This window comes from Scyliorhinus torazame, chromosome 11, assembly GCF_047496885.1.
Source record: "Scyliorhinus torazame isolate Kashiwa2021f chromosome 11, sScyTor2.1, whole genome shotgun sequence".
Classification (NCBI taxonomy): domain Eukaryota; kingdom Metazoa; phylum Chordata; class Chondrichthyes; order Carcharhiniformes; family Scyliorhinidae; genus Scyliorhinus; species Scyliorhinus torazame.
The window spans coordinates 6,668,866-6,696,350 of NC_092717.1; the positions used below are offsets into that span (position 1 = coordinate 6,668,866).

Here is a 27,485-nt window from a genome sequence, read left to right on the forward strand (position 1 = left end):
TAGGCTCAGGAACGGATAATCCTGCCATGTATGTTTTCAAGAAGCCATTGGGCAAAGGGGATCAAAGGATATGGGGGAAAAGTGGGATTTGGCTATGGAGTTGGATGATCAGCCTGGATCATGATGAATGGTGCAGCAGGCTCAAAGGGCCTCCTGGCCTCCTCCTGCTCCTACTTTCTATGTTTCTATATTTGTATTTACTCTTCACGGCGTAGCCCTCTCTAAGCACAATAGAATCACAGTGAAATTAAAACCAATCCCCACACATACAAACATCTCTGTCCAGCATGAATCTAACCATTGGTTTTACCCGTCCAGACACAGAAACGTTAAATTAAACCCACTTAAAACTATACCTTCTTGCTAATGTTTACCAATACAAATATAAATCCCTTGAAACAACCTTTGCTTTCCTAACGAGGTATTCAAACAAGAGCCTGGGATCCCACTCCACTGTAAAAGATCCCAAGGCACTGCAGTGTCCTCGTTAAATCACACAATTAAAACGGATTACCTGCTCCATGGAAAAGTAAATATTTGAAGCTGGTAAAGGAATAGTGAATCTGATTGTGCCATTATATTTGCTGGATGGGTCTGGTTAAAATTAACACCAAACTTGGCATTGAAGTGGTTCCTGGTCCTGCAAAGACTTGAAATGATTCCAAATTTCTCCTGTTTTCAAATGTCTCCATGGCTTTCCCCTCCCTATCGCTCTAATCTTCCCCAGCCTCTCTGAGATATCTGCACCCCTCTAATTCTGGCCTCTTACACATCCCCCCAATCCCCAGCCCTCTGCTATTGGCGGCCTTGTGTCCAGCTGCCTCCGGAATTCCCTCCCTAAAATAAACTCTCCGCCTTTTCAAATCCTCCTTCAGACCAAGCTATTGATCACATGTTGCAGTATCTGATTCGGCGCCAGGTTCGGTTTTGATGCTCACTCCCGCGAAATGCCGCGGGCCGTTTTTACAACTTTAAAGGGATTATATAAATGCAAGTTGTTGTTATCACGGTGCATGGGACTCGGAGGTCACAGCGATCATTGGCGCGGAAATTTAATCGGTTGTCTGCTGTGCGGGGCTATTGCCAATGAGGGGGAGGCTCGAGCAAAAGGAAATGGAAAGGGAATAATGTGCAAAGTCTAACGTGCTGGGGAAATGGACCCTGAAGGCACAAGTGTGAAGCTGTATCTCTGGCGAATCATTCATTGTCTCTTGGCCATCCTGTTGATGATTGATGACTGTCTGATGTCTCTCAAATGAGATACTGGATATGACATTTTTCAAGAATGCAGCAAGTTCAGGAGCCAGAGCAGGGCACAGCCAGTTCATTCATTTATAATCTATGAGCCTTGGATCAGTTTTGCAGCTAATTGCTTCTAGCTTATGTCTACTTTAAGCTTTACTTTGCTGCTTTGTCCAAGTCTTAGATTGCGAGCTGACAACACATGTCCCATGGGCTGGATTTATCACCTTATCATTCCAACCCAGTCGCCACACACTCTTTAAATTATGTACAGTTGAGTTTCAGAAATGTGGAGAATATTAGCAAGTATCACACTAATCTTTTTAATCAGACTTATTGCATCTGTTGCATTATCTCTCATGTGAACTTTAAGTCAGCGGGGATTTGAAAGATTGATGCGACTGGGAGGGGTGTAAAGGTCGATGGGAATCAGTCTGTCCCTCCACAGCGCTGGGCGCAGAAGATTCTAACTCCAGTGGTTCCTGGAATTTGGAAGATTAACGCATGAGTTGAACAAAGTTTTCAAGATTTTAACAGGTAGGGGAAATAGATGACAATTCTTTCCACTGGTTGGGGAATGGAAGACAAGGAGTGAAATTAGGAAGCATTTCTTCACACAAAGAGTGGTCGGGAGTTCAGAACTCTCTCCTGCAAACAGCAGTTGGTGCTAGATTAGTACGACCAGCGAGGTGCCCCAAAATTGTTGACCCAGGCGAGCCCCCTCGATTTGTCACCGTCCGTCTGGGATGCCCTCTAATTGTCCCAAACCCGGGCGAGGAGGGGTGAACTGGCTCCGCGTCTTTATTCAACCCACTCTCTGCTGGTAGCAACAAAGGTTAAATCCGGGCGGCACAGTGACACAGTGGTTACACATCCAATTAATGTTTTTCCAATTAAGGGGCAATTTAGCGTGGCCAATCCACCTTGCCTGCACATCTTTTGGATTGTGGGGGTGAAACCCACGCAGACACGGGGAGAATGTGCAAACTCCACACGGACAGTGGCCCAGAGTCGGGATCGAACCTGGGACCTCGGCGCCGTGAGGCCGCAGAGCTAACCCACTGCACCACCGTGCTGCCCTATAATAATCTTTATTGTCACAAGTAGGCTTACATTAACACTGCAATGAAGTTACTGTGAAAATCCCCTCGTCACCACATTCCGGCGCCTGTTCGGAGGAAGAATTCAGAATGTCCAATTCACCAAACAAGCATGCCTTTCGGGACTTATTGGAGGAAACCGGAGCATCCGGAGGAAACCCACACAGACACGGGGAGAACGTGCAGACTCCGCACAGACAGTGACCCAAGCCGGGATTCGAACCTGGGACCTTGGCGCTGTGAAGCAACAGTGCTAACCACTGTGCTACCGTGCCGTGGCACAGTATCAACATTGTTTTGTCGATCTGTATTAAACTGTATTAAACACCTTCAGTGTGGAAAGCCTCCAGCTGCTTTCCCTCACAGCACACGCACACCAATATAGGCCGACAGGGTAGACACACGCAGGCAAGCCCCAGACTGCTCTTTCAGACAGCTTTTAAAATTTAGAGCACCCAATTCTATTTTTTTTCCAATTAAAGGGAAATTTAACGTGGCCAATCCAACACCATTGGGTTGCGGGGGTGAGACCCACGCAGGCACGGGGAGAATGTGCTAACTCCACACGGACAGTGACCAGCTATCCAATCTCTCGAGTGCCGGGAAGTCTGAGTTCTGCTGTCTGAAATCTATCTCTTTTGTAACTTTTGAATTCCTTTCTTCCCCTGCTCAATTTAAAGGTATCTATCCATTCAGCATCCATGCATCAAAATGATAACAGCAAGAATAAAGAAGGGGAAATCAGGGAATCAATAGGAAGGGGCCTCACAAATATGGTAGCGACGCATTTCTGGCTTCAACTGAGCTTTCACCTTGCGACTGAATTGGAGGATGGAGCTGATGTGAAAAGTAACATTCGTGCCACACAAGGTGCCCAGCAATGACCATCTCCTGCAAGAGAGAAAATCACCAGTTCCTCTTGACATTCAGTGGCATTCCCATCACTGAAACCACCACTATCAAAATCCTGGGGGTCGCCATTGACCAGAAACTGTACTGGACCCAGACATATAAATACTGAGGCTATGAGAGCAGGTCAGAGGCTGGGAACCCTGCAGCGAGTAACTCACCTCCTGACTCCCAAAAGCCTGTCCACCATCTACAAGGCACAAGTCAGGAGTGTGATGGAATACTCTCCACTTGCCTGGGTGAGCTCAGCTCCAACAACACTCAAGAAGCTCAACACCATCCAGGACAATGTTGATTGGTAACCCAGCCATTACCTTTAACATTCACTCCCTCCTCGATCAGCCCACACTTGTAGCAATGTGTACCACCTACAAAATGCACTGCAACTCTCTGAGTCTCGTTAGCAGCTGTCAAACCTACCATCTCTATCAGTTAGGGCAAAGGCAACATGGGAACCTCACCATGTGGACGGTCCCCTCCGAGTCACTCACCACCCTGATTTGTAAATATATTGGCTGCACCTTCACTGTCGCTGGGGCAACTTCCTGGAACCCCCTCCCTCACAGCACAGTGGGTGTACCTACACCACACGGAGTGCAGCGGCCCAAGAAGGTGGCTCACCCACCACCTCTGATAGTGCAGCACTCCCTCAGTACTGACCCTCTGACAGTGCGGCACTCCCTCAGTACTGACCCTCTGACAGTGCAGCACTCCCTCAGTACTGACCCTCTGACAGTGCAGCACTCCCTCAGTACTGACCCTCTGACAGTACGGCACTCCCTCAGTACTGACCCTCTGACAGTGCAGCACTCCCTCAGTACTGACCCTCTGACAGTACGGCACTCCCTCAGTACTGACCCTCTGACAGTGCAGCACTCCCTCAGTACTGACCCTCTGACAGTGCAGCACTCCCTCAGTACTGCCCCTCTGACAGTGCAGCACTCCCTCAGTACTGACCCTCTGACAGTGCAGCACTCCCTCAGTACTGACCCTCTGACAGTGTCTGTGTGTGTGCCTATGTGTGTGTGTCTGGCTGTGAGTGTGTGTCTGGCTGTGTGTCTGTGTGTGTCTGTGTGTGTGTGTCTGAGTGTGTGCCTGGCTGTGTGTGTGAGTGTGTGTCTGGCTGTGTGTGTCTGTGTGTGTGTGTATGTGTGCCTGGCTGTGTGTATGTGTCTGAGTGTGTGTGTGTGTCTGAGTGTGTGTCTGTCTGAGTGTGTGTGTGTCTGTGTGTGTGTGTCTGAGTGTGTGCCTGGCTGTGTGTGTGTGTCTGAGAGTGTGTCTGGCTGTGTGTGTCTGTGTGTGTGTGTCTGTGTGTGTCTGAGTGTGTGTGTGTCTGAGTGTGTGTGTCTGAGTGTGTGCCTGGCTCTGTGTGTGTGTGTGTGTGTGTGTGTCTGAGTGTGTGTGTGTCTGTGTGTGTGTGTCTGAGTGTGTGCCTGGCTGTGCGTGTGTGTGTGTGTGTGTCTGAGTGTGTGCCTGGCTGTGTGTGTGTGAATGTGTGACATTCCCATTCTGCTTTCTCCAATTCAACCATGAAATCTCGTGGTTCTAACTTTCTTGGATCCAGAGTACATTTTCTGAGACACATACAAATTGAATCCTCACTCAACTATTTCCTCACTAATTTCGACAAAGACTCGAGCGTTTCCTGCCGGCAGCATGGGAGCTTTGAGATGTCACAGGAATCCTCTGCTAAGCAGTCCATTGTTTTATGATTAGCGAGCTTCATGTTACATATTTATTATGGTGTTTGAAATGTTTACACATGTTCTATATTTGTGCGAAGACCAAAAATACGAAGGGAATGAGGCAGCGAGCTGAAGCAAAATTTCCCTCAGAATCCCCGTTCAAACCAGCATTTCCTCTGACTGGGTTTCCCACATTCCTTGTGCTTTGGTGACTTAACCCAACCTTCCCCCATTAACCACCTCCCCTAGCCCCTCCCCCACCCCCTGCCCCCTCCCCCACCCTCTCAATCCCTCACCCAACCTTGCCCCACCCTTGTGACCCTTCCCCCACCCCTCACACCCCCCCCCACCCGCTCCCCCCTCTCAACCCCACCCCCAACCCTCACTCACTCCCTCACTCAACCCCTCCCCCAACCCTCACTCACCCCCTCACCCACCCCTCACCCAGCCCTCACTCACCCCCCCTCTCAACCCCTACCCCAACCCTCACTCACCCCCTCACCCAGCCCTCACCCACTAACCGCTCCCTAGTCCCTAGACCCCGGGGGTGGTGAGGGGGTGTCCAGGGGCGCTATCTGGCAGGACGGGTCCACACCTGGCTGGCACCATGTTGGATGGCACGACCGCCGCAGGTCGCCGCTGTGCGCAGGCCCAGCCACGGACCCGGCAATTCTCCAGTCGTTTATAACGGGACAGCGGCTGCTGGCCCCTCACCAGTCGGAGGATCAGTGCTGGTACCTTGGTGATTTTTCCCACGTGAAACGCCATGGATCCTCCAGACACCGCCTGGAAATCGGAGAATCCAGCCCTGTGTTCTTCATTACTACTATCTACCTGGTATTGCCTCGAACTCCCACACCATTGTATTTAAATGTCATGAAATGGCCAGTTCTTTCTAGCTTATTATGGCATTGGTGATTTCACCTCTGCCGTAGCCAGAGTGGTATGTACCACGGTCGAACGCCCCACCGACCCAAACTAGCGCAAAATCACCAGGGAAACCATTGGCCAGGTATCCTGACATCATAGCGGTGAGGTGCCACATCACAGTCAGCGGGCGGGCATGGGAGTCGCGAGTGCCCGCCAACAATTAAAGCTTCAATTAAGTCTATTGAAGCCCCAATTGACGGGGATTTTGATTGGCTTGTGCTCTTTTATACTTGGTGCGCGGGGCCAATCAGCCAGGTGGACATCACGCTCCTTCTTCCCTCTCCATCCAGGGCCGGCTAAAAGACCCAAAGATGTTGGAGGGTTGGGGAGTTCGGAGCATTGCTGTCGGTTGTTTGTTGTTGCATGGAGATAGTTTGCGACATTTCTTGTGTGCACCTATCCATTGACAATGCTGCCACTCCCTGAGGCGTCCCCAGGGCAGTTGTCAGCTTTCAGGGGGCCTTTATAAACCACCGGGGGTCACCCGCATTTACCTCGGCGCCGCCGGTTAATTGGTCAGCCAGCATGAAATCGTTGTCGGGTGCTGATGGAGGGTGGAAGCAGATTGAACATCCATTCCTGGTGCCATGGATCGCCGGATGATGGAAATATTGAGGCTTGTGTCTGTTGACCCACATGGGGATGAAGTCACATTAACCAGGCGAGGTCTGTTCTTTAGTGTGTAGGCTGATCTAGGGGGTTCTAGTCATTGGTTTAAGGACCCCAGGTAGGAAAATCTGACAATGCTGGGGCAGGAGGAGACCAATCAGCCCCTCAACTTGGTTAACCAAACAATTCAACCATGGCCGATCTGCCCCTCAATTCAGTGAGACTCTTTCACTCCCGACAATAAAGAAAGTGGAAAACTCCAGGTTTCCACCCGCCTTTGTGTGAAAAATGCTTCCTGATTTTACTTTGCCCCAATTCCAAGATTACGTCCCCCAACACACCAGACCAAATAGTTTCTGTGCATTCATCCTGTGCAGGTCCCCGATTCTAATTTACAATCAGTATGCATGGGGGTGTGAAGGCGGAATCAGACTCGCTGGTTCCCAGCATGTTGTAACATTCCGTCAACACTCATGCCTGGGTACACAGCGGGACAATGGCCGTGTGGCTGAGGTATTTATTTGCACTTAAATAATCCTCCCATCACAAAGATATTCTGAGATCACAAGTGGGTTGCTGCTCTGAGGGCAGAGGGAGCTGAGTTACGTCAGTTTTCGCAGAGGATGACCAGCTAAAACAATCCTGACTTTACAGAAACAAAGGTTTTGTGTTCATATAATGTTCAACCACGTAAGCAAGGCTTTGGCCAGCTCACTGTGACCATAATTCACTGGATACTCAGAGAGATGTGGGGAGATGGGAGGGCGATGAGGGGGGGGGAAATGAGGAGAAATGTGGAGCAGGAGGAAAAGGTCCAGATCAATTCTTCTATTTCTTATATTTATCCAACGCTTTTAATGTTCCAAACAATCGCAGGTTCCTCAGAGGAATGGTATAAAGCAGAATTTGAAGGGGTGGCACAGTGGTTAGCACTGCTGCCTCACGGTGCCGAGCTCCCAGGTTCAATCCCGGCCCACTGTCCGTGTGGAGTTTGCACATTCTCGCCGTCTCTGGGTGGGTCTCACCCCCACAACCCAAAGATGTGCAGGGTAGGTCGATTGGCCACGCTAAATTGCCCCTTAATTGGAATTTTTTTTTTAATTTTAAAAAGCAGAATTTGACAAAATCTAAAGCCTCCAGAACTTCCTCCCCCACCCCATCCAACACCCTGAGCCATCAATCACCTGTCCTAATATTCCTTCATGCGCTGTTATTGTTCCTCAGGAAATTTTATATTACTGAACAGAGAGACATGTTGTTGAAGCTTTTCATCTCGAACTCATCAGAACAAATGCAAGAACGCCAACTTTCAAACAATCACAGCAATTTATACTACAGGGGAAAAGCACACTGAATGGTTGGCAAGTCTGACTCCTCGGGCGGCATGGTAACACAGCGGTTAGCACTGTTGCTTCACAGCGCCAGGGTCCCGGGTTCGATTCCCGGCTTGGGTCACTGTCTGTGCGGAGTCTGCACGTTCTCCCCGTGTCTGCGTGGGTTTACTCCGGGCGCTCCGGTTTCCTCCCACAAGTCCCGAAAGACGTGCTGTTAGGTAATTTGGACATTCTGAATTCTCCCTCTGTGTACCCGAACAGGCGCCGGAATGTGGCGACGAGGGGATTTTCACAGTAACTTCATTGCAGTGTTAATGTAAGCCTACTTGTGACAATAAAGATTATTTTAAAAAGGAACCGGACCTGAGTCAGTATTGCAATTCTGGTGAAGGACACGCCCCCAAGACCTGAAAACTTGTTTTTCCTTGTGAGGGAAGTTGATGGAAAGTTCTGGCATTTTCTGTTTGAATTCCAGAAGTAGAATATTTTACTTTTTACCTTAGCAACTCCAGTTGGACCCTTGGGATTTGAACTATGGAAAGGTCCTAACCCCGACACCATCCTCTCTTCGCCATCTGGTAATTCCTCACGTCAGCTGCCTGGATTCACTTGATCACAATCAGGGGTCAGCCATGACCCCACTTCGCTCTGGGCCACTCACTGCAGCATTGCGAGCCTCCCCTGACTCTCAAGCCCTTCATCGGGGATGATAGCACCAATTTGGGGAAGGTGCCATTAGTTTGGAGAATAGCAAATGTAACTCTATTGTGGAAAAAGAGAAGGAGACGGAAAGCAGGAAATTACAGGCCAGTTAGCTTAACATCTGTCTGAGGGGAAAGTTTACAAGTTATTATTAAGGACCTTATAGCAGGGCACTTGGAAACATTCAAGGCAACCAGACAAGGTCAACTTGGTTTTGCCAAAGGGAAATCATGTTGAACCAATTTATTGGATGTGGAGATGCCGGCGTTAGACTGGGGTGAGCACAGTAAGAAGTCTTACAACACCAGGTTAAAGTCCAACATGTTTGTTTCAAACACTAGCTTTCGGAGCGCTGCTCCTTCCTCAGGTGAATGAAGAGGTGGGTTCCAGAAACATATATTTATTGGAGTTCTTTGAAGAAGTAACCTGTGGATAAAGGGGAACCGGTGAATGTACTGTTCCTAGATTTCCAGAAAGCATTTGATATGGTGCCATCTCAAAGGTTATTGCGGAAAATAAAAGCTCACGGTATAGGTGCGACCTATTGGCACAGTTAGAAAATTGGCTGGCTAACAGGAAATAGAGAGTTGGTATGAATGGGTCATTTTCTGCCTGGCAGGATGTGACAGATGGTGTGCCACAGGATTCAGTCCAGGGGCCTCAACACTTCACAATTTATATAAATGACTTGGATAGCGGGACTGAAGGTGCAGTTGGTGAATTTGTTGATGAAATAAAGCTGGGTACAGAAGTTAAATGTGAAGAGGAACATAAGGAGGCTGGAATGGGATGTAGACTAGTTAAGTGAGTGGGCAAATATCTGGCAAATGTGGGAAAACGTGAAATTGACCATCTTGGCAGGCAGAATAAAGAAGAAGCTGATTATCTGAATGGTGAGAGGTTGAAGAGGTCTGAGGTGCAGAGGAATCTGGGTGGATTAGTGCAGGAATCACAAAAGGCTGGTATGCAGGTACAGCAAGTAATTAGGAATGTTAATAGAGGGCGGCACGGTGGCGCAGTGGTTAGCACTGCTGCCTCACGGCGCCGAGGGCCCAGGTTCGATCCCGGCTCTGGGTCACTGTCCGTGTGGAGTTTGCACATTCTCCCCGTGTTTGCGTGGGTCTCGCCCCCACAACCCAAAGATGTGCAGGGTAGGTGGATTGGCCACGCTAAATTGCTCCTTGATTGGAAAAAAAGAATTGGAAACTCTAAATTTATTTTTAAAAAAGGAAAGCGAATAGAATGTTATAATTTATTGTGAGGGGAATTAAACACTAAAGTAGGGAGGTTGTGCTGGTACAGGGCACTAGTGAGATCATATCTGGAGTATTGTATACAGTATCGGTCTCCTTATTTAAGGAAAGATGAAGGTGCATTATCATAGAATTTACAGTGCAGAACGAGGCCATTCGGCCCATCGAGTCTGCACCGGCTCTCGGAAAGAGCACCCTACCCAAGGTCCACACCTCCACCCTATCCCCATTACCCAGTAACCCACCCAACACTAAGGGCAATTTTGGACACTAAGGGCAATTTATCATGGCCAATCCACCTAACCTGCATATCTTTGGACTGTGGGGGGAAACCGGAGCACCCGGAGGAAACCCACGCAGACACGGGGAGAACGTGCAGACTCCGCACAGACAGAACCAAGCCGGAATCGAACCTGGGACTCTGGAGCTGTGAAGCAATTGTGCTATCCACAATGCTACCGTGCTGCCCCAACTCCATTCAGAGAAGGTTTACTAGATTAATACTAGGAATGGGCGGGTTGACGTATGAAGAAAGGTTGGACAGACTAGGCTTGTATCCACTGGAGTTTAGTAAAGTGAGATGTCGAGACTTCCGGTTGCGGCTATGCGGAGCTAAGTCACACGTTCGGCAGCTCCCGCTTGGAATGGACTTTTGGGCTCTTTTCAGGGCCCCCAATGGAATTTTTTCGATATTTCCCGGTGTGGGAAGAAGACTGCAACATTCCCCCGACAGCGTATGGCTTGGACCAGGAGTGGGGCGACTAAAAAAGTGGTGGTGAAGCCAAAGAAGGTGCGAGGGAAGAAGAGCAAGATGGCGGCGGGCGGGGACCAGGCAGCGTGGATGCAGTGGGCGCAAGAGCAGCAGGAGGTTATCCAGCGCCGCTTCAGGGAGCTCAAAGCGGACCTGCTGGAGCCGATGAAGGCTTCTATAGACAAGCTGCTGGAGACACAGACGGCCCAGGGGGTGGCGATCCGTGAGGTCCGACAAAAGATCTCCGATAACGAGGACAAGATCTTGGGCCTGGCGGTAAAGGTGGAGGCGCACGAGGCGCTCCACAAGAAATGGCAGGAACGGTTCGAGGAGATGGAGAATCGGTTGAGGCGGAAGAATTTGCGGATCCTGGGCCTCCCGGAGGGGTCAGACGTGGGGGCCTATGTGGTCACCATGTTAAACTCGCTGATGGGACTGGGGTCCTTCCAGGGGCTCCTGGAGCCGGAAGGGGCCCATAGAGTGCTGGCGAGGAGGCCCAAGGCTAACGAGCTGCCGCGGGCGGTGTTGGTGCGGTTTCATCGGTTCGCTGATCGGGAGTGTGTGCTCAGGTGGGCCAAGAAAGAGAGGAGCAGCAGGTGGGAGAATGCGGAGGTTCGAGTATATCGGGACTGGAGTGCGGAGGTGGCGAAGAGGAGGGCCGGGTACAATCGGGCGAAGGCGGTGCTGCACAGGAAGGGGGTGAAGTTTGGCATGCTGCAACCAGCGCGTTTGTGGGTCACCTACAAGGACCGGCACCATTATTTTGAGTCCCCGGAGGAGGCGTGGGCCTTTGTTCAGGCCGAGAAGCTGGACACAAACTGAGGGTCGGGATGGGGGGTCGGACGTGGGGATGGTCAGGGATTGCTGTTGTTGTGTTACATTTTGAGGGGGGGGGGGTTCTTTGTTCTTGTTCAGTTTTGGTTCGGTGCGGGTGGTTAGGGTGGGTTGGGCACTGTTTTGGTTGGGTCTGTCGGGTGAGCTCTTGGAGGAGTGTAAGTAAATGGAGTAGGGGCGGCCGGCCGTTAGGGGGGATGGGGCCCCGCGGAGGATGGTGAGGCCCGAGTTGGGGGTGAGGGGACTGGGCCTGTAAAAGGAGCTGCGACAGAGGAGGTGGGGCCGGGCAGGTGGAAAGCGCGGGCTTTTTCCTGCGCTGAAGGCTGGAGGGGGTGGGGCCAAGGTTAGGGGAAAGCTGATCTCCATTAGGGCCCACAAGGAGAGGAGAGAGCAGAGAGAGAGGGAGAGGCTGGTGGGGGAGATGGTGAGGGTAGACAGGAGGTATGCGGAGGTGCCGGAGGAGGGACTGCTGAGGAAGAGGCATAGCCTCCAGGCCGAATTCGACCTGTTGACCACCAGGAAGGCGGAGGTGCAGTGGAGGAAGGCCCAGGGGGCGATTTATCAATATGGGGAAAAGGCAAGTCGGATGCTGGCGCATCGGCTTCGGAAGCTGGACGCAGCTAGGGAGATCGGGGTAGTTAAGGAAAGGGGGGGGAGTGTGGTGCGGAGTGGGGTTGGCATCAATGGGGTCTTCAGGGACTTTTATGAGGAACTGTATCGGTCCGAGCCCCCACTGGAGGAGGGAGGGATGGGCCGTTTCTGGACCAACTGAAGTTCCCGAAGGTGGAGGAGGGACTGGCTGCGGGATTAGGGGCCCCGATTGGGCTGGAGGAGCTGGCCAAAGGGATAGGGAGCATGCAGGCGGGGAAGGCACCGGGGCCGGACGGTTTCCCGGTCGAATTTTACAAAAAATATGTGGACCTGTTGGGCCGGTTGCTAGTTAGGACCTTCAATGAGGCAAGGGAGGGGTGTTGCCCCCAACGATGTCCCGGGCACTGATCTCCTTGATACTGAAGCGGGACAAGGATGAAATGAAAAATTCCAAGGGTGAGAAGGGTGTTCCTGGAGCGGAGTAGGGAGGGGGGGGGGGGCTGGTGCTGCCCAACCTCTGTGGGTACTACTGGGCCGCCAATGCGGCGATGGTGCGCAGGTGGGTGATGGAGGGGGAGGGGGCTGCATGGAAGAGGCTGGAGACAGCGTCTTGTGTGGGTACGAGTCTGGAGGCGCTGGCAACGGCGCCGCTGCCGCTCCCTCCAATGAGGTATACCACGAGCCCGGTGGTGGCGGCTGCCCTCAAAATGTGGGGGCAATGGAGGCGGCACAGGGGGAAAGTGGGGGACTCGGTGTGGACCCCGATACGGGGGAATCACCGGTTTGTCCCAGGGAGAATAGATGGAGGGTTTTCGGGGTGGCACAGGGCAGGGATAAGAAGGTTGGGGGACCTGTTTGTGGACGGGAAGTTCGCGAGCCTGGGTGAGCTGGAGGAGAAATACGGGCTTCCCCCGGGAAACGCCTTTAGGTATCTACAGGTAAGGGCGTTTGCCAGGCGGCAAGTGGTGGAATTCCCGCTGCTGCCGCCACGTACGGTACAGGACAGGGTGCTCTCGGGGGCGTGGGTTGGAGAAGGGCAGATCTCGGCAACCTACCAGGTGATGCAGGAGGAGGAGGCCTCGATGGAGGTGCTGAAAGGTAAGTGGGAGGAGGAGTTGGGGGAGGAGATCGAGGAGGGGACGTGGGCAGATGCCCTAGGGAGGGTGAACTCTTCCTCTTTGTGCGCGAGGCTCAGCCTCATACAGTTTAAGGTGCTGCACAGGGCACACATGACCGGGACAAGGATGAGCCGGTTCTTTGGGGGTGAGGACAGGTGTGTTAGGTGCTCAGGGAGCCCAGCAAATCACACCCATATGTTCTGGGCATGCCCAGCGCTGGAGGAATTTTTGAAGGGCGTAGCGAGGACGGTGTCGAGGGTGGTAGGATCCGGGGTCAAACCGGGCTGGGGGCTCGCAATATTTGGGGTTGCAGAGGACCCGGGAGTGCAGGAGGCGAAAGAGGCCGGTATTCTGGCCTTTGCGTCCCTGGTAGCCCGGCGAAGGATTCCTGTGGAAGCCTGTATCAACGATATGGCGGGGTGTATTAAATTGGAGAGGGTGAAATTTGCCTTAAGGGGATCAGTGCAAGGGTTTTTCAGGCGGTGGCAGCCGTTTTTGGACTTCCTGGCAGAACGGTAGACAATGGTCAGCAGCAGCAACCCAAGGGGGGTGGGTTCTATTTTATTTTTGTTTGTCTATACTGGGGATCTGAGGGGGTGTATATATTTGCTATGTTTGCTCTGTGTTTCGGCGGGTGTTAATATATTATTTGTGTATAGGGGGAGGGGGCACTGGGTTGTTTTGTTTTGTATTTAATTTTATTGGGTTCCTTTTACATTTTGTTGTTGATATTTTGTGAAAACTTTAATAAAAACTATTTTTTTTTAAAAGTAAAGAGCGATGTCATGAATCTCCCTGGAGACAGCAGTAGGCAGTATTCCAAGGGCCTGAATTAGTATGTGCCTCTCTTGGCAACGAGTTTAGAACAGCAGTTTACATAATAATCAAGTGTGAATATTTTATGGAGGAGAAACAGATTATAGACAATTGGGACAGTCCATAACATATACAGATGTTAATGTATAGTCAAGAAAGTTGATAGGAGCAGACAGACGAATACACAGAAGACAGAATCAAAGAACAATATCATTGTCCGGACCCAAAGAAGCCAGAGGTAGATAAAATCTAAGTCTCAGAAAGCAAACAGGTCAGTTTCCAGCCACCAAGCCTGAAGGCCACGTTTACAGCAAACAAACTTCTAACTCCATCAGCGAAATGTATTATCTCCAAATTTGCACATGTTACAAAGTTGGGTGGGAGGGTGAGCTGCGAGGAGGATGCAGAGATCCTTCAGCGGGATTTGGACAGGCTGAGTGAGTGGGCACATGCAAGGCAGATGCAGTATAATGTGGATAAATGTGAGGTTATCCGCTTCAGCAGCAAAAATAGGACGGCAGATTATTATTTGAATGGGTGTAAATTGAGAGAGGTGGATACTCAGCGAGACCTTGGTGTCCTCGTGCATCAGTCGCTGAAAGTAAGCGCGCAGGTACAGCCGGCAGTGAAGAAGGCAAATGGTATGTTGGCCTCCATAGCGAGAGGATTTGAGTACAGGAATAGAGATGTTTTACTGCAATTGTACAGGGCGTTGGTGAGGCCACACCGGGAGTATTGTGGGCAGTTTTGGTGTCCGTATCTGAGGAAGGATGTTCTTGCTATGGGGGGAGAGCAGCGAAGGTTTACCCGGCTGATTCCTGGGATGGCGGGACTGTCATGAGGAGAGACTAAATCGGTTAGGATTATATTCATTGGAGTTTGGAAGAGTGAGAGGGGATCTCATAAAAACTTCTAAAATTCTAACAGGATTAGACAGGATTCAGAAAGAATGTTCCCAATGGTGGGGGAGTCCAGAACTAGGGGTCATAGTTTGAGGATAAGGGATAAACCTTTTAGGACTGAGGTGAGGAGAAATTTCTTCACCCAGAGAGTGGGGAATCTGTGGAATTCGCTGCCACAGATAGTAGTTGAGGCCAAAACATTGTGTAATTTCAAGAAGGAATTAGATCCAGCTCTTGGGGCTAAAGGGCTCGAGGGATCTGGGGGGGAAGACGGGATCAGGGTATTGAACTTGATGATTAGCCATAATCCTAATGAATGGCGGAGCAGGCTGGAAGGGCCGAATGGCCTCCTCCTGTTTCTATTTGCTGTGTCTGTTTCTCAGCACCAAGGCAGTGCAGAAAACATTCATAACAGCAGTTTTAAAATATCTTCACTGAACCAGGAAAAAAACGGTTCCCAGATTTAATTATCATCCCTGTATTGTGTGGTATCTGTAGCCGGTCATTCAAATTTGATGTTGTTTGGGGAATAGGGGAAGTCTTACAGATTTCAGATATCTTAGGCATATTGCATAACGAGAGTAGATTCTATATTAACTGTGTGTGTTTAATAATTCATACATCTTAATGGTGTGAGAACAGAATGGTCCTGTTTGTGTATATTTGTCTTTTCTTTACTTTAATAAATAGTCTTTAATAATTGTGACATGACGCCTGGGCTGTTTATTCTCTCTGTGATTTCCGTACACCAAAACGAAGCAAAATGCCACTGGCATTGTATCCGGGGCCACCCCGACATCCTCCCCAACAGCTGCCCAGGTCACTCCCGGCCCAATCGCCAGCACACAAAAGATGCCAGCTTGGCAGTGCCAACCTGGCACCACCTATGCCAGCTGGCAGTCCCACCTGGGCACCTTGACAGTGCCAGGCTGGTGTCACTGCCAAAATGCCAGGTGTCACTGCCAGGGTGCACAGCACAAGCAGTGCTTGGGTACCACCCTGCCCAAGGGGCATGTACCCGGGGGGCCTCCGATCCCCTGGGAGACCCCCACAAGTGCCATTCTGTCTGATCCCCACTTGTGGAGACCAATGCTGAACAGCATTTGCCCAAAGTCTCCAATGCAAAGGGGATAGGTCCCCCCGACTCGGGTAACTCAGGAATCTGCACATTAGAGTGAGACTAGCTCACTCCCTCTAAAATGCAGATTCGCGAAAAAGTGATCCTGCCCACAATGGGCGGGATTCACATTGCAAAGTCTTGGGAGATCGCGTTAGATCTTGTGAGGTGTTGCAAGCTGGGTAGATCCCGGGAGCGGGGTCTCAGAGCTTAAGGCAGAGCTGGATAGATAGTCCATTTGCTATGATGCTAAACGAGATGTTCTTAGGTCACTGTCTGTGTGGAGTCTGGATGTTCTCCCCGTGTGTGCGTGGGTTTCCTCCGGGTGCTCCGGTTTCCTCCCACAGTCCAAAGATGTGCAGGTTAGGTGGATTGACCATCCTAAATTGCCCTTAGTGTCCAATAAGGTTAAGAGGGGTTACTAGGGTTACGGGGATAGGGTAGAGGTGTAGGGCTTAAGTGGGGTGCTCTTTCCAAGGGCCGGTGCAGACTCGATGGGCCGAAAGGCCTCCTTCTGCACTATAAATTCTATGTTCTATTATAGGGTAAACATTTTTGGAATGTGGGAAAAAAAGTAGCCAGTTTGTGCACACCAAGCTCCCACAAGCAGGAATGTCATATTGACCAGATAACCTGATTTTTTTTAGTGATGCTGATTGAGGGATAAATGTTGACCAGAACACTGGGCAGCGCTCCCCTGTTCTTCAGAATATTTCATGCCCACCTTGGAGTGCAGGGCGAGACTTGGTTTACTGTGCCATTCGACAGACAGCACCTGTGACAGGGCAGCACTGGGAGTGTCGGCTCAGATTTCTGTGCTCTAGCCTCTCGGGTTGGGATTTGAACCCACAAACTCGAGACTCAAAGCTGAGATTGCTGCCACGGGAGTGGGCATCCCTAAGTATTAAGCGTGAATGGATTATGCAATTGCAGAAAACAGGATGTGGCATCATTCAATGAGCTCTAAACCGGCCAGCAAACAACTCAGCCCTGGCCTGCGATATTATTGACTCAAGGGCGATCCTGGGCAGTTTTTGACTCCAGCTCTGAATGATACCTCCTCGGATTCCACATTTAGAATTCTGTAGCAGCGCTATGGGATCAACTTTTAACTAATAGCTACACGAACAGCCAATTTAAGATAATCAGTTAAACTCATAACATGGCTCATTTATACTTGCTGGAAGTGACAAATATTCATACACAGGGTCCTGCTCTCTGCAAACAAAAGCAATATGTTCAAGCTTTGTACATTAAAATTTTTTTTCCAATTAATGTTTTCCAATTAAGGGGCAATTTAGCGTGGCCAATCCATCTATCCTGCACATTTTTGGATTGTGGGGGTGAAACCCACGCAAACACGGGGAGAATGTGCAAACTCCACACGGACAGTGACCCAGAGCCGGGAATGAACCTGGGACCTCGGCGCACCGTGAGGCTGCAGTGCTAACCGCTGCACCACCGTGCTGCCCTAAGTTTTGTGCATTTTTTGAATTACCCGGGGGCGTGGGGAGCTTCTAATTCCTTGTTGCTTTCTCCATGCCAATGCCTCAGCCAATCAGTGTAAACGTGCCAACCAATCAGCATCCTTTTCTCCTGTAGTATATTGTGATTGTTTGAAGTTCGGCATTCTTGCATTTGTCCTGATGGACGTAAGCTTAAAAGCCTCAGCAACATGGCTCTCTTTTCAGCAATAACCTTGGATTGTTCTCGCAACGGGATAGCATATATGATGGGGTGAATGGCCTTTGTCTGGTTCGGCAAGGGTCTGTGTCTGTCTGGTCTCAGTGGCTGAGGTACAGGTCCAGCAATTGAAGTTTTAAGCACCCACTATTGGGTGGGCGGAGCAATAGTTACCCCGGAGGCAGTCGTAGCTTAAAGAGCGTGGGCGATGCTCGCAGTTTTCTCTGCTGCCTCGGGAAATCCAATTCATTTCCAAGACACAGCATCAACTAAACCCACAGGAGAAAGATCACTGGGACATTGAAATAAAAATGGTGTGTTTGTGTCATTCATGAGTTATAACAACCGTGGAAATGAAAAAAAATGTTTTGCTTGGTAGAACAGAATGGCTGAGGAGAGACATATTGTCGAAAATTTTCATCTTGCACTGATCAGGTCAGCTGTAAGAATGTCAAATTTCAAAGCACCGCAACAATTATAGTTTAAATCGTGGTAAAAGTTTGAAATTTGGTATTCTTGGGCGAAATTCTCCGAACCCCCGCCGGGTCGGAGAATCGCCGGGGGCTGGCGTGAATCCCGCCCCCGCCGGTTGCCGAAGTCGCCGGCACCGGATATTCGGCGGGGGCGGGAATCGCGCCGCGCCGATTGGCGGGCCCCCCACCCGCCGCTAAAATGCCTGACCCGCCGGCGTAGATTAAACCACCTACCTTGCCGACGGGACAAGGCGGCGTGGGCGGGCTTCGGGGTCCTGGGGGGGGGGGCGCGGGGCGATCTGGCCCCGGGGGGTGCCCCCACGGTGGCCTGGCCCGCGATCGGGGCCCACCAATCCGCGGGTGGGCCTGTGCCATGGGGGCACTCTTTCCCTTCCGCCTCCGCCACGGTCTCCACCATGGCGGAGGCAGAAGAGACTCCCTCCACTGCGCATGCGTGGGAAGCTGTCAGCGGCCGCTAACGCTCCCGCGCATGTGCCGCCCGGAGATGTCATTTCCGCGCCAGCTGGCGGGGCACCAAAGGCCTTTTCCGCCAGCTGGCGGGGCGGAAATTCGTCCGGCGCCGGCCTAGCCCCTTAAGGTTGGGGCTCGGCCCCCAAAGATGCGGAGCATTCCGCACCTTTGGGGCGGCGCGATGCTTGTCTGATTTGCGCCGTTTTGGGCGCCAGTCGGCGGACATCGCGCCGTTTCCGGAGAATTTTGCCCCTTGTGTCTATCCTGATGATTCCAAGATGTAACGCTCCGGCAACATGTTCGTCTTCAGCAATAAAAGTGAAACGCCATAACGTCTGGGTTCACCAGCACCGTATTTGAGGGAACCCCAATGATATTCTGGGAATCTCTCTGGGAATTTCCCACTTCAGAGTTTACCGGCAATCGCCCAGACGTAGTAACTTCCTCTGGACAACTGCGCTGGGCTGGAAACCTTCCGACAGAAGCGAGTCAATTCGCCAACCACAGATGATTCTGTCAGTATTCACCTGATAATTCCTCTGAAAGAGTTAGAGGGAAAAAATAATTTGTAACCCTAGAGTAACTATTTTAACACCCGGACGCGCAGGGGATACCCCCCCCCCTCCACACACACACAACCTCCACTACACCATCCCCACCCCCGACACAACACCCCCCCCCCAACCCAACCTGAACCCTCCCACCGCCCTGCCCCCACCTCCTGTTATGACCCGGGCTGACCCCCCCCTCCTCCCCCACTCCCTCACTGGTCCCTCCCCCACCAGGTCCAACCCCACCTTCCGGCCTGACGAACCCCATGTCCGGTCCGACCCCATCCCCTCCGGCCTGACCCCAGCCCCCCGACCAACGTGACACCCCAGCTCATACCCCCCCCCCTTTCCGGTGCGACCACATCTGACCCCCCACTCCCTGACTGCCCACCCCCGCCAGTCTGACCCCACCCTCTCCGGTCCTACCTTCCCTCCAGTCCGACCCTCCCTCCTCCAAGACTGACCCCCCCCCCCATCACAGACTGAACCCACCCCACCCCCCCACCATTCAGGACTGACCCCCTGTCCTGGTCCTCCCCCTCCCCCGGTATAACCCCTCCACTCCCCGCACTCCTGACTGGACCCCGCCCCCTCTCAGTCTGAGCCCCACCCCAACAGCATCTCTCCGGCCTCCCCCCACTACCCCCCACCAAAGTCACCCCCCCGTCCCCCTCCCCCCCCACCTTTTCTTCCTCCTAAATCACTTACCGTTAAAATTTACCTGCTCCCATTAAATTGTTTGTTTAAACCTCCCCTTCATGGCAGCAACGTAAAAAGGGAGTTTCTCTCACCTCTCGCGGCCCCAGTGACTCCGCGTCAATGCAGCTGGGGGGGATGGGGTGGGTGGGGGGGGGGGGGGGGGGGGTTGCTTTGCCCCTCCTGTCTCGCCCAGCCTGAGCGAGGGAGCTTGGGCAGAACAGAAGATTGTCGCAGTGGGCAAGTTACATTGGGCTGGATTCTCCCATTCTGCGGCTCTGTCCGCAGGGTCCGTCTGGTCTCACGACAAGAAAGTCAGCGGCGACCCGCACACCGAAGCTCCGCCCGGTGGGGGGCTCGCAGCCGCCCAGCGTAGCGCCCCCGGCTTTACCTGCCGATACGAACGCAGAATGCCGGGTCCGTGGCCGCGCATGGGCACGGGGGGGGGGGGGGGGGGGCGCCCTGCGGCCGCCGCACAGTACAACACGGCGCCGGCCATGCGTGGACCCAGCTGCCAAAAACTGCCCCCCTGTGACCAGCCTCGCCACCCCCAGACCACCCCCACCAGTCGACCCAGTCCTCTGAAGCCACCCCGCCAACGGAACGGCCCCTGCCCCCCGACTGTGGCGGCGCTGGACATGGTCTGTAGCCGCCACGCGAGGTCCCTGAACGGTGAGAGCGCACGCAAGCGACGTCGTCGGGGATTCGGCCCTTCGGGGGGGGGGGGGGGGTGCGGAGCGTCGGGGGGGAGGGCCTCAGGTGACGTTCTGAGGCCGTGCATACGGCGCACGGCGACGCCCCGAGTACGCCATTTTTGAGGGGGCGGAGCATTGCAAAAACGGCGCCACCCCCGATTCTGGCGTAAATGTGGATTCTCCGGCCAATCGCCGAACGCGATTCCGACTTCGGTGATCGGAGAATACAGTGTTTGGCCAAGAGTCAAGAATCATCCAATCAGGTGAAAAGAAGAGTCTGCTTGTCTTATGATAGGCTCTGGGGCTGGGGGGTGCTGCGATGGAGGGTGGGTCAGGCAAGGAATGGCCGGAGCCATGGCCGGGGGGGGGGGGGGAGGCGGGGCAGTTGGTGGCAATAGGTCATGTGGCTAAACCTCCAGGAATACATCCAAGCAGAGCTGGTAATGCTGAGCTTGAAGCAGCTTTCATTGAGGACCGCCAGGATGGGGGTGGGGGACCGCAGGATCATTTTGGGGTTGGGGTGGGGACAGAGGGACTGCAACCAAAATAAATCAATATCAAATAATTCTCGGTAATGTCCGTCTCGAACAACCATTGGCTAGAGTTCAGGCCCCAGATACAGGGAAAGGAGGGAAATCTGGACATGTTACTGCCTGTTATTAATCAGGAGTCTGCGCAGGTTAAATAATGGGGCGTCGACTGATTTATAAACTGAGCTGACAGACTGTTAAACTGCAATAAACAACAAGCACATTCCGCGCTGAAGACCACCCGGGGGCTGTGTGAGTGGTGGTGGGCGGGGGGAGGGTGCCGTGGGCAGGATTGGGGCACTAGGGAATGGGGAGTGGGGCAGGGGGCGAGGCGGGTGGGGGGAACTCAAGACATGTGGATGTTGGGAATGAAGTTGAGAGGTTTACATCTTTTATTCAAGAAACAATCCCCAGTTTGCAACAAGGTTACCCTGCAATTCAATCTCCAGTGACAAAGGAATCAGGGCGTCTGTCCCATTGAGCCTGTGCTGTTTGACTCTCACTGCAGCGGTGCCAGAGTGGAATGTGAGGGTCGGGGCCCCCTGCCGTCACTGGGGTCACAATGACAATTTAGCAAGAATGCAGGAGGTGGAGGGCGACCGATGTTTAACCCATCCTCGGAACCAGGAGGGAGTAAACGGCAGAGCGAGTGACAGAAAGAGAGTGAAGAAACAGGGCAGAGGGTGGGGCAGAGAGAGTGAGAAAGAGAAAGAAAGTGAGCAATCGAGTGAAGGAAAAAGAGCAAGAGAGTGGAACAGGAGAGAGAGAAAGTGAGCGAGAGAGCTGGGGAAAGGAAGAGAGTGGATGATAGAGAGTGAGAGAGCATGAAAGGGATTGAGAAAGTGAGCAAGAGAAAGAGGGAGATTGAGCGAAAGAAAAAGAGCAAGCAAAGGAGTGAGGGAGAGCCTGACTGAGAGTAACAAGAGAGAGCGAGCGAGAGACAGAGTGTGAATGAGAGAGAGAGTGAGTGAGAGTGAGTGAGAAACAGAAAGAACAAATGAGAGAGGGCAAATGAGCGAGAGAGAGTGAGCGAGAGAGTGAGCAAGTGATAGAAAGACTAAATGAGAGAGAGTCCGAGTGAGAGTGTGAGCGAGAGAAAGAAAGAGTGATTGAGAGAGAGTGAGCGATAGAGTGAATGAGATTGAACGCACGAGAGAGAGTGAGCGAGAGACAGGACGAGTGAATGAGGGAGAGTCCGAGTGAGTGAGTGAGGAAGTGAGAGTGAGCGAGAGACAGGGAGCGTGAATGAGGGTGAGTGGAAGTGAGTGAGGAAGTGAGAGTGAGCGAGAGACAGGGAGAGTGAATGAGGGAGAGTGGAAGTGAGTGAGGAAGTGAGAGTGAGCGAGAGACAGGGAGAGTGAATGAGGGAGAGTGGAAGTGAGTGAGGAAGTGAGAGTGAGCGAGAGACAGGGAGAGTGAATGAGGGAGAGTGGAAGTGAATGAGGAAGTGAGAGTGAGCGAGAGACAGGGAGAGTGAATGAGGGAGAGTGGAAGTGAATGAGGAAGTGAGAGTGAGCGAGAGACAGGGAGAGTGAATGAGGGAGAGTGGAAGTGAGTGAGGAAGTGAGAGTGAGCGAGAGACAGGAAGAGTGAATGAGGGAGAGTTTGTCCCGTTACCGCTGCTAGTAAGGATGGAGAATTTGACCGCCGTCCCCTGCCGCCGGATTCTCTATTCCCGCTTGTTTGTCAATGGAATTTTGCTCACTCATACACTCTCCCATTGAAACCACCCCACACCGCTGGGAAAACTGCTGGTGGGAGCGGAGTATCCTGTCACCATCGAACTGCCGGAGAATCCCTCCCACAGTGTTTAATGTAACTGATGTTACTGCTGGCTCCACACCCTCGACATGAGCTCAAAGTGTGGGCTGTGTCTCAGTGAGTAAGACTCTTGGCGGGATTCTCCGCCCCGCCCCGCCACATTTCTGCCCCGACCGGCCGGCGGGAGTCTCCGTAACACCGGCCGGTCAATGGGGTTTCCCATTGTGGGGCAGCCCCACGCCGTCGGGAAACCCCCGGGCGCCGGCAGAACGGAGACTCCCGCCGGCGGAGAGTGCAAACAATGGGAAAGTCCGTTGACATCGGCAGGATGGGAGGGTCACACTGCCGCCAATCACGCTTCGGCGGTGGGCTGTGGGAGAATCCTGCTCCATATATTTGAGTGCAAAAACCTGGGCTGATACTTCTCGAACAGCACTGAGGGACTGATACACTGTCAGACAGTTCAAAGCAAGGCCCTATCTGCACTCGTGCAAATGTGAAATATTTTGTGTTATTATTTTGAAGAGAAAGGAAGTTCTCCCCAGTGTCCTGGTCAATACCCATCCCTCAACCAACACTGCCAGGATAGATTATCTGGCCGTTATCACATTGCCACCTGTGGGATTATTCTGTGCACAAATTGGCTGCTGCATTTCATTCATTCCAGCCCTGACGATACTTCAAAATTGGTTCATTGGTTGAAAAGCACTTGGAGATGTCCTGAAGCTGCGAAAGGTGCTATAGAAATTAAAGTTCTTTCATTTCTAAGTTGCTCTTCTGACAGGAAATTGAACAATGTCTGTGTGTATTCCCATAAAGGACAGATGTGGCGAAGTTACAGGACGTGCGGCTATAAAATGTGGCATTTTGGGAATGCAGATTGTTCAGTGACTCGTTAAGTACAGAGAAAAGAAAACAGGTATATTCCCCGTCTGGTGTTAATGACAGTCCTGGACCCTACTCTGGACAGGGGCTGACGTTTGTGGTTGAACCACCTTTGATTTAAAAGCTGCTTCTGCATTTTTAATATCATTTATTCTCCCCTGTGAGGAATCTTAAAGAAAAAACAAAATTTCTGCTGGAAGTCTGAAGTTAAAACACAAGATTGCTGGAAATATACCGAAGGTTCGATGAGTACTTGAGGGAGCGAAAGAAGTTACCTTTTCAGATGTGGTCTATCTAAACGTTGTCCACCGCGTGTCGCAATTGGTCACGAGGGGAGCTGGGGGAAGAATCTCTTTCAACTGGCTTTTCATAGCGGAATAGGGCAAAGTGTTTTAAGCAGTGTCGACAAAAAGTAGTAATTTGCGAGTGCTTGAATGTCGAGTGTTATTCCACAATCCCATCGGGATTACATTACATCTGTGAGAGAATTATTATGTGTTTGCGGAATTACTGCTCCTCGAAAAACAATGTGGTCCCAGAATTTTTAGCTGTGCAATTGGACAGACTTGTGCTTTCATTTAATTAACAAAGTGTTTTTTTGGCAAACTCTTGGACAAGTTCTAGTGAGAACATAGTCCTCTTGCTCTATTTGCTTTTGCACTCTGAGCACTCAGGCTGTTTGACATGGAGAGCTACATTAGGCAGGCAGGGTCAGCGGCAGATCTGACATTCTCCAATTACGCTGCAGATTTATAAAGAGACAGAATTGGTAGTTGTACTTTACTTGGGGAAACAAAAAAATAAACCTGCTAACTGAGACTTTGATTTGATAGCACAAACAATATATTGTCTTCTCTCTGCTGCGTAGCATATGGGATCGAGGAAAATAGGATGAGTAGGAGAATACCGTTCAGTCTTGAGCTTGTTCTGTCCTTCATTGAGATCTCAGCAGCTGTTTTGCAACCTAATTCCAGATACTTGCATTTGCCTCATTCCTTGAACACCTTTGGTTAACAGAAATCTCTCTCAGAAGTCATTCCGAACTTCACCTCAAAAGATCTGTCTCTAATTTTAGCCCATGCACCTAGTCCTAGAAACACGAATGTGCACATCAAATGTGGTACATATCAGGTTAATAATTCGCTGGCAGAGAGAGCACGGTTAACATTTCAAGTGGAATGAGCCTTCAGAAATTGTTTATGTAAATTAATTCACAGGATGTGTGTGTCGCTGGCTAGGGCAGCATTTATTATTGCCCATCCCTAATTGCCCTTGAGAAGGTGGTGGTGAGCTGCTTTACTGAACCGCTGCAGCCCCTTGTGGTGTAGGTACACCCACTGTGCTGTTAGGGAGGGAATTCCAGGGTTTTGACCCTCCGACAGGAACGGCGATGTATTTCCAAGTCAGGATGGTGTGTATCTTGGAGGGGAACCTCCAGGTGGTGGGGTTCCCAGGTATCTGCTGCTCTTGTCCTTCTCGATGGTAGTGGTCGTGGGTTTGGAAGGTGCTGCCTAAGGAACCTTGGTGAGTTCCTGCAGTGCATCTTGTAGACGGTACACACGGCTGCTACTGTGGTGGAGGGTTTGAATGTTTGTGGAAGGGGGAGCAATCAAGCGGGGCTGCTTTGCCCTGGATGGTGTTGAGCTTCTTGAGTGTTGTTGGAGCTGCACTCATCCAGGCAAGTGGAGAGTATTCCATCACACTCCTGACTTGTGCCTTGTAGATGGTGCACAGACGATGGGAGGTCAGGAGGTGAGTTACTCACTGCAGAAATTCCCAGCCTCTGGCCTGCTCCTTTAGTCACAGGGGGTGATTTGGAGCCCGTGTTAACCGTGCGTAGGATTGGGGGTGCGGACTGATAATCCGGAGAGAATGGGGAAACGCAATTCTCTCCAGAGAGATCGTAGGTGGGATTCCCTCAGCCTGGGGCCGGGCCGGAGAAACACCGCAACCGGAGCGAATCGCGCCACGCCGCCCCGACGCCTGGACGCGATTCTCCGCAGAGCAGAGAATCGGCGTCATTGTCGCCGGCGTGGTCGGCGTGGCACCGGCCGGGGACCACTCTACAGGGCCCCCTCCCCCCGGCGATTCTCGGCCCGGGATGGGCTGAGCGGCCGTAACGAAAAAAGCCCAGACCCGCCGGCGCCGTTCACACCTGCTCTCAGCCGGCGGGAACTTGGCGTGGAAGGGTCCGGGGGCGGCCTGTAGGGGCGGGGGGGGGGGGGGGCGTGGGGGGCAGTCCGACCCCGGGGGGAGCCTCCGATGTGGCCTGGCCCACGATCGGGGCCCACCGATCGGCGGGCCGGCCTCTCGGGCTGGCGGCCTCCTTTCTTCCGCGCCGGCCCCTTTAGCCCTCCGCCACGTTGCGTCGGGGCCGGCGCGGAGAAGGAAGACACCGTGCATGGGCGCGTTGGCACCGGTGCCGCTGCGCATGGGCGGGTTGGAGCCAGCCCCACTGCGCATGCAGGACCCCGCGGTGCCCAGTTCACGCCGTGATCAGACGCTGGAGCGGTGTGGGCTGCTGCAGTGCCGTGCTGGCCCCCTGTAGGGGCCAGAATTGCTGATCCTGAGGCCATATTGATGCCATCGAGAAACGTGACGGCGTTCCCGACGGCGTCAACACTTAGTCTCGGGATCAGAGATTCCCGCCCCGTGTTTCCTGTTTATCCCACCCCTCGCCGGTGATATGATGAGGTTGACGCCCACAATATATTTCAACGCAATTACCCAGCACCCCCCACACCTACATGAACCCTCCTCGCTGGCGATATCTCCGGGATGGTGGGTGGGGGGGAGTTGATCTTCAGTTCTGATCCCGACGCCCTTTAAAGATGGCGCGCTGTTTTCTGTGGAGCCGGTTTTACCGACTCTATCGCCCCCCCCCCCCCCCCTACCCCCCACCCCCCCCCCCCCCCCACCACCAGACAGCTGGCAAAAAACCCGCTCGCTCTGTTTTTCTTCAGGGAGGCTTACGACCTGGAGTGTGAGGTGGTCTGTGCAGCTAAAGAGCTACACACTGGTATCCAGTCTGAGCCCAACCCACACAGTATATGTATGGCTAATTCAGTTCAGCTTCTGGTCAATATTAATCCCCGGGATGGTGAGAGTGGGGGATTCAGCGATGGCAATGCCGTTGAATGTCAAGGGGAGATGGTTAGAATCTCTCTTTTGCAGATGGTCATTCCCTGACTCTTGTGTTGTGCGAATGTTTGTCGAATGAAAGGCAAGGGGAGACTTCATGAAACAAGTAGGTGTCAGTTGGGGGGGTTTAGCCAATGGGAATGAAAATGAGGTGGAAGGTGATTGTCTATGAGTTTGCTTTGTGCTACTGTGGAGACCAATTTTACCCAGAAAAACTCAAATGGGTCAAAAGCCTCTTAACAGATTCTAAAATGCTGAAGTAACGAATGCCACGCATGGGGAACCCAAACAGCGATTACGTCTGAAATATATATGTTGGGCAGGATCTACCAGTCGCATTGCGCCCGAAATGCAGTGCGGTATGGTGCAAAGCGACTCGGTAGATGCTGGAAACCTCACTTCCGGGATTATCCAGCTCGGCACACCTCGAGAAATCGAAGGCAATCTTACCAGATGTCGCGATGTGAATCCTGCCCTTTGTGGGTGGGATCACTTTCAGGTAAATTGCAAAATTAGAGACACAGCTTGTCTCACTCTAATATGTATTCCAGAGGTCTAACCAAGCCGGGGCATCTAGCCCGCTTGCCTTGGACACCTTGGGCGAGCATTGCTCAGTGCTGGTCTCCACAAACGGTGGAGCGGAGCTTCTCAGTGCTGAAAATGGGGTGAAGCGAGGCCTTATCAGGGAGTTCCCCACTGATGGCCC

The 27,485-nt window shown here is 52.1% G+C and overlaps 1 long non-coding RNA gene across 1 annotated transcript in view; it reads left to right on the forward strand.

The window, feature by feature from the left end:
• The first annotated feature begins 1,678 nt into the window (after window positions 1-1,678).
• Window positions 1,679-27,485, forward strand: part of LOC140385078 (uncharacterized) — a 133,396-nt gene continuing 107,589 nt past the window's right edge. Inside the window, exon 1 of the long non-coding RNA XR_011933283.1 lies at window positions 1,679-1,779. This is a non-coding gene — a long non-coding RNA (uncharacterized lncRNA). The remainder of the gene's footprint in view (window positions 1,780-27,485) is intronic.